We start from the raw sequence: 6,606 nt of genomic DNA, 5'->3' as shown, positions 1-6,606 counted from the left end.
GCAGTACTCTGCAAGGTATCGAAGGGCGGAACTCTTCCGAGGTCCGCCGAAGAAATGGCCGCACCGCTTTCTCAAATGCTTTATCTGCGCCATTCGCCTGAATCACATCTGAGAGTAATTCTTAATAATACTCCTGTCGCTAATTGTTCCTCATCACAGATACTGTTTGCTATACGGCCACGATGCGCAACTGATTTCCAAAATTCGTCTTCCTCCTGTGAGGATGGAACTCACGACCCCTGGTTTACTAGACCAATGCTCAACCACTGACCTAAACAGTCGCCGCCTAGCGGCACTTTTGCGTACTTCGCCCGTACGGTTGTCTGAATCATCAGACTTCAGCTGACAACACTTCATATTTTCGACTAATATTAGCAGCAATGGCGACCCATTACTGCTTGGCTACACATCTGACACGTAGCCGTGTTCTCTCCAACCAAAACCACTTGCACTTCAGAACATGACTTTCACACATGTCTACAAAATCACCTTCACTTCAAATACAGTTTTCTTGCGACTGATGGAGACGTAGGCAAATTTATAGTTGCTATTTCCATTACATCACGTTAATCAGAAAATCGGTAATTTACATCTGCAGCGGAAAAAAATTCCCTTCCGGCCAGCGTAGGGCTCGAACCCACGACCCTGTGAATAAGAGTCTCATGCTCTACCGACTGAGCTAGCCGTGCTGCCTCGTTGGATACCTGCTGGGTAGCAGATCACACAGTACTCGTTTGGGTTGGTTGGTCAAATACAGAATCTCTCCATGCTGCCTAATGTTTTCCTAACGTCACACTCGTCACGTACTTCACTTTTATTTCATAATCATTTCTGAGAGGTAAAGGAATTGCATGACAATCTGCAGAGCTAGCGGCGTCAAAATTAACACATATACTTGACGTGACTCAAAATCCGAGCGAGTTACTTTCCGACGTTGTTTTAAATGTGCAAGTGCCAGTCAAATCTCGCGGTGAGGGCACTCTCAAGACCATTTCGCTAGTTATCACCGGTCTTGTTGTGTGTGTTTCAAGCTCAAGACCATCTCCAAGCACAAAATGGTCAACAGCAACATTCAGACGGTTTCGTACTGCAGAATTTCTACATTAAAACGGTATGTTTCTTTTTCAGAACTGGAGAAACACGACCGTGACAGGATTCGAACCTGCAATCTTCGGATCCGAAGTCCGACGCCTTATCCCTTAGGCCACACGGTAACTGACGACCAAGTATAACTTATATACGACTATCTCGAAACGCTCACACCCCTGAGGAATTGTGTTTTCGTTCCACACAGCCACTGCCCCTTACTCTTTCCCACCCATTCGTTACATTCAACCTCCTACGAGACCGACCAAACATAGACAGGAAAACAAGACCACACACTTTGCGCATTCGGAATCGATGGCAGGGTGTCCCTCGCCGCATTTGCTACTTCCGCAGAAGCGGCGGCGGCGATGACGACGACGACGACGACCGTGAGAGGCTCAGAGATTTGTGAGAAATACATCTATAAAATGTAATACAGTATGCCTCGTCCTACCTTATGCCGTACCGCTTTGGCAAATGCTTTATCTGCGCCATTCAACTTTATCAAATTTGAGAGTAATTCTTAATAAAACGCCTGTCGCTAATTGATCGTCATCACAGATACTGCTTGCTATACGGCCATGAAGCGCAACTTATTTCCAAAATTCGTCTTCCTCCTGTGAGGATGGAACTCACGACCCCTGGTTTACTAGACCAGTGCTCTACCACTGAGCTAAACAGGCGCCGCCTAGCGGAACTTTTGCGTACTTCGTCCGTACGGTCGTCTGAATCATCAGACTTCAGCTGACAACACTTCATATTTTCGACTAATATTTGCAGCTATGGCGACCCATTACTGCTTGGCTACACATCTGACACGTAGCCGATGTTCTCTCCAAACAAAACCACTTGCACTTTAGAACAGGACTTTCACACATGTCTACAAAATCACCTTCACCTTCAAATTCAGTTTTCTTGCGACTGATGGAGACGTAGGCAAATTTTAAAGTTGCTATTTCCATTACATCACGTTAATCAGAAAATCGGTAATTTACATCTGCAGCGGAAAAAAAATTCCGATCCGCCCAGCGTAGGGCTCGAACCCACGACCCTGTGATTAAGTGTCGTGCTTTACTGACTGAGCTAGCCGTGCTGCCTCGTTGGATACCTGCTGGGTAGCAGATCACACAGTACTCGTTTGGGTTGGTTGGTCAAATACAGAATCTCTCCATGCTGCCTAATGTTTTCCTAACGTCACACTCGTCACGTACTTCACTTTTATTTCATAATCATTTCTGAGAGATAAAGGAATTGCATGACAATCTGCAGAGCTAGCGGCGTCAAAATTAACACACATACTTGACGTGACTCAAAAGCCGAGCGAGCTACTTTCCGACGTTGTTTTAGATGTGCAAGTGCCAGTCAAATCTCGCGGTGAGGGCACTCTCAAGACCATTTCGCTAGTTAACACCGGTCTTGTTGTGTGTGTTTCAAGCTCAAGACCATCTCCAAGCACAAAATGGTCAACAGCAACTTTCAGACGGTTTCGTACTGCAGAATTGCTACATTAAAACGGTATGTTTCTTATTCAGAACTGGAGAAACACGACCGTGACAGGATTTTTTTTTAAGGGCCTCCCATCTCCCCTTATAGCCTTCCTTGCCCTCACCAAAATATGCCTTCATCGGCGAGCTTCAACGCCTCATATCTGTCGAGGTGGTATACGTCCGTGGCGGACGGCTTCTCTCGTGAATCATGTCGTGAAAATCTAATAAGAAATGAAAAGTCTTCCACAAAATCAAATTTTCTGTTGTCCTTGAAATGCACAATAAAAGACACTGCACCCCTGCAGACGATGAAAATGTCAAAATAAAATATCCATCCTAAAAGAAGCCACGGGCGACTACGAGCAATATGTCTGAATAGAGTTCTTCGTTAAAAGATACACAAGAAATTCAATGACCATTCTTGGTGAACAAGATGCGCGTTGAGAGGACAAACTAAAAACTCACTACGAAGTCCATAAGAAGTATGTAATAAAATAAAAGTAAAATAATATTGCCCCTTCCATATGAGAAACGAAACGCACCACTGCTGTGATCCAAATGAAAGTAGTATAAAAAGCATTTTTCTTTAGTAACGCATAATAGCCTCACACACGCATCTGAACCATCGGGTCAAAGGCAAACAAAAATAATTGAAAAATGAACAAGTATAGATAGCCTCTTCAGTCTTCAACACAGTTTTCCATATATCAATGATTGAACGTTTTTGTAACCATGTTGTAACGCAGCACGCAGAAAATTAGCAAAAAGTTCGTTGTAATGCTTCAGCCGCTGTACATGGGAATGTGCATCCCACAAGTACGCTAAATACGTAGACGCATCCTGAACGTGGCACTCCAGAATTGCGTAGACCGTGTGGCCTAGGAGCCACACCGTTGCATTGTGCTTGGTGCGAGGGAAGGGTTGGAACCCTGGCGCAAGAACATCACTGACAGTCACGTGTGAGGGTGTCGTCCGGTTGATCAGAGCCACCATGACCCTACACAGGGCCCAGACTGGTGCCACAAAACGACACTGAAAGCGATGCTCCCTTGTGTCCGGAACGCCACAAGCACCACAGTTGGCAGATGGCAGCAGACGGATTTCCGAAAGACGTTGGTTTGTGGCCACCGTATTGTTGACCAGTTTATACCACTGGGACCGAACGCCGGAGGGCAACACAGGGTGATGAACATTAAGCCAGACCTGCCGCCAGTTGGTCGCGGGGAAGCGAAGAGCGAGCTTGTGAGGGGGTGGCCTCCCCACCATTGCCGCATACAGTCGGCGAACATTCCGGTTCCTGTCCAGCGCCGCTTCCAGGACATAGCTCCGCTGCAGGTAGTAAGCTCTGACGTAGCCGAGTTGATACGGGATGCCCACAACGGACACCGGTGCGCTCTCGGAGGGCGGCGGTAAGCGACGAGCATGGCCGCCGCCGTTCCATCCGGGCTGTCAACCTGCAGGGTGGCCGTGCGGTGCACCAGCAGCGCCGAACACTTCCGGGAGAAATCTACGAGGCCGAGTCCCCCGAAGGTGGTGTCGAGGACACACGTTGCCGCTCGAACCTTGAAAATTTCGTGGCGCCACAGGAGCCAGTACGCGGCCTGCGAAAACGATCGGGCGAGGGGTCGCGGAACGTCCAGGAGTTGTGCCACGTACCAGGCCTTAGAATACACGGCGCTGTTAATGAGGTCGACTTTCTGGAGGAGTGTGAGACGTCGGCTGGTGTAAGTCTTACATAGGCCTTTGACATGATTCATCAGCCGGCGCCAGGTGCGCGCCCGCATCTGCTGAGGATTAGCGGTTACATCAAGTCCCAAGATCGTATGAGTACGGGCTACTCGAAACCATGTCTGATCGGGATCCACTTTGCAATTTCCTAAAGGAATCAGCACAGTCTTCCTTGGATTAATCAGGGCACCCGACGCACATTCATACCACCGCAGTAAGGGCCGTATTTGATGAAAATCATTGTCGTCGCCGATAAAAACACCTACGTCATCAGCATAAGCGAGACACGTCACTGAGGCACGATGAATGCCCACGCCGCCTATCGTGCGGTCCAGCGCACGCAGCAGTGGGTCCAAAGCAATTACAAAAAGGTACATAGATAAGGGACAGCCCTGTCGCACCGATCTACTAACAACTATAGGTGGCGTTCGCCATCCATTGATTGTCACCACCGAACTGGCCCCTGTCAGGAAATGGCGTATCACGCGAATGAAGCGGAAGCCAAAGCCCATCCTTTCCATAACGTGCATCAAATAATCGTGGCTCATCCTGTCAAACGCACTGGCAAAGTCCACAGAAAGGACTGCTGCTGAAAGTCGGTGGACGGCGGAGTATGCGATGACGTCACGATAGGTAGATGCCGCATTGAAAATGGTACGCCTCTTAACGCCGCATGATTGAAAGGGACAGATGACTTTGTCCACTACTGCCTGTAACTTCGCTGCAACACATCTGGCGGCCAACTTGTAATCAGCATTCAACAGCGTAATCGGCCGCAGATCGGTGACCCGGCACGTACCCCGTTTTTTGGGGATCAGAACAATGTGCCCTTCGAGAAACTGACTCGGGATGACAACGCCGCGAAGCACTTCGTTCACCACTACCGTAAACTTGTCCCCTACAATGTCCCAGAAAGTAACATAAAACTGTGTAGGAAGACCGTCGGGGCCAGGCGACTTGCCCGTTGTACTGGCTTTCAAGATCTGTAAGACTTCCTGGTTCGACATCTCTGCAACCAGCTCTTCACGCTCAGGGTCGGATATGCAGTCGGCTAAGTCTTCTAATAAAATTCGCATGGCCTCGCCGTCCGCGGCAGTATCGTGAAAAAGCGAAGTATAATAGTCGGCGATATGGCGTACAATTTCGTGCCGCTGCGATAAGACAATCCCCGCATCAGTTTCCAACGCATCAATATACTTTTTGCGAGCCTGTTTCTTCTCCCGGGCAAGATGATAGAGCGACGGCTCCTCGTCATCAACGTGGCACAAGGGACGGCTCCGAATCGTTAAACCCTTCGACCTTTCCCGGTGCAGCCGCAGAATCCTAGCTTTAATTTTGCCCAGACGGAGTCTAATGTTCGCGTCGGGGGCAACAGGTGAATTAATAGCATCCTGGAGGCACTGCTGATAGAATGCCAACGTACGCCTGTGCCAGTAACTCGCTTCTCTACTATATAATTGCGCCGCCTTCCGCAGAAGCGGTTTGGCATGCGCCACCTACCACTCGATGCAGGACCCGTAATGATGGACCTTTGCTAAACACCGCTGCCATGCGACACACAGCTCTGCATGGAGCCCTTCGGCACCCAGATACCCGGTATTTAATTTCCAGTATGCTGCGAGTGATTTCGCGCGACAGCACTGCAACCGCAAAGCACACACGTAGCCACAATGATCACTCATGGCGACAGGCAGAACTTCGACGGCGCATAAAGCATCTGTTAGCTCCCGTGAAACATAGATCCTATCTATTCTACTGGCCCCGCCAGTAGAAAAGTGCGTATACTGCGTCAGGGTTGGGTGGTAGTGACGCCACGTATCACGCAAGTCCACTGCAGTTAAAAGGGTGTTCAGTTCTGCACATTTAGTGGGGGTGGGATACTGGTCCGCATTAGCCACAACACAATTAAAATAACCGCCGAATATAAGAGGACGAGTCGTAGCTAAAAAGGGACAGACGTCCGTGGTAAAGCAACGAGCTCTTGTGCGTTTTTGATCAGTCCCCGAGGGCACATACACGTTGACAAATTGGACACCCTCAATAACACACGCCAGTACACGACCATCTGGGAGAAGTCTGATGTCCGTAGGTTCGAAAAACCACTTATATAAAATTGCTGTGCCACAGTTATTGTCACTATTAAGGTTGTAAATAACATCGTAACCTGGAATATTGCTAAAAACATCACTAGACACTTCTTGAAGAAGAGCAATACTAAAGTTTCCATGATATAAAACATCTTTAAAGGGAGCTACCTTGTGCACCGCTGAGATTCCGGCAACGTTTAAAGTCAAAACGGAAAACA

At 48.5% G+C, this 6,606-nt stretch overlaps 3 non-coding genes across 3 annotated transcripts; all 3 read right to left on the bottom strand.

Moving 5' to 3' along the window:
- Positions 1–616: 616 nt before the first annotated feature.
- On the bottom strand, positions 617–693 carry Trnak-cuu (transfer RNA lysine (anticodon CUU)). Its single transcript has one exon. It is a non-coding gene; the product is annotated as a tRNA-Lys (tRNA).
- A 448-nt stretch (positions 694–1,141) lies between these two features.
- On the bottom strand, positions 1,142–1,214 carry Trnar-ucg (transfer RNA arginine (anticodon UCG)). Its single transcript has one exon. It is a non-coding gene; the product is annotated as a tRNA-Arg (tRNA).
- A 483-nt stretch (positions 1,215–1,697) lies between these two features.
- Positions 1,698–1,769, bottom strand: Trnat-agu (transfer RNA threonine (anticodon AGU)). Its single transcript has one exon. It is a non-coding gene; the product is annotated as a tRNA-Thr (tRNA).
- Between the last annotated feature and the right edge of the window lie 4,837 nt (positions 1,770–6,606).

Source organism: Schistocerca gregaria, chromosome 11 (assembly GCF_023897955.1).
Source record: "Schistocerca gregaria isolate iqSchGreg1 chromosome 11, iqSchGreg1.2, whole genome shotgun sequence".
Taxonomy (NCBI): domain Eukaryota; kingdom Metazoa; phylum Arthropoda; class Insecta; order Orthoptera; family Acrididae; genus Schistocerca; species Schistocerca gregaria.
This window is presented reverse-complemented; position numbering and strand designations above follow the sequence as displayed.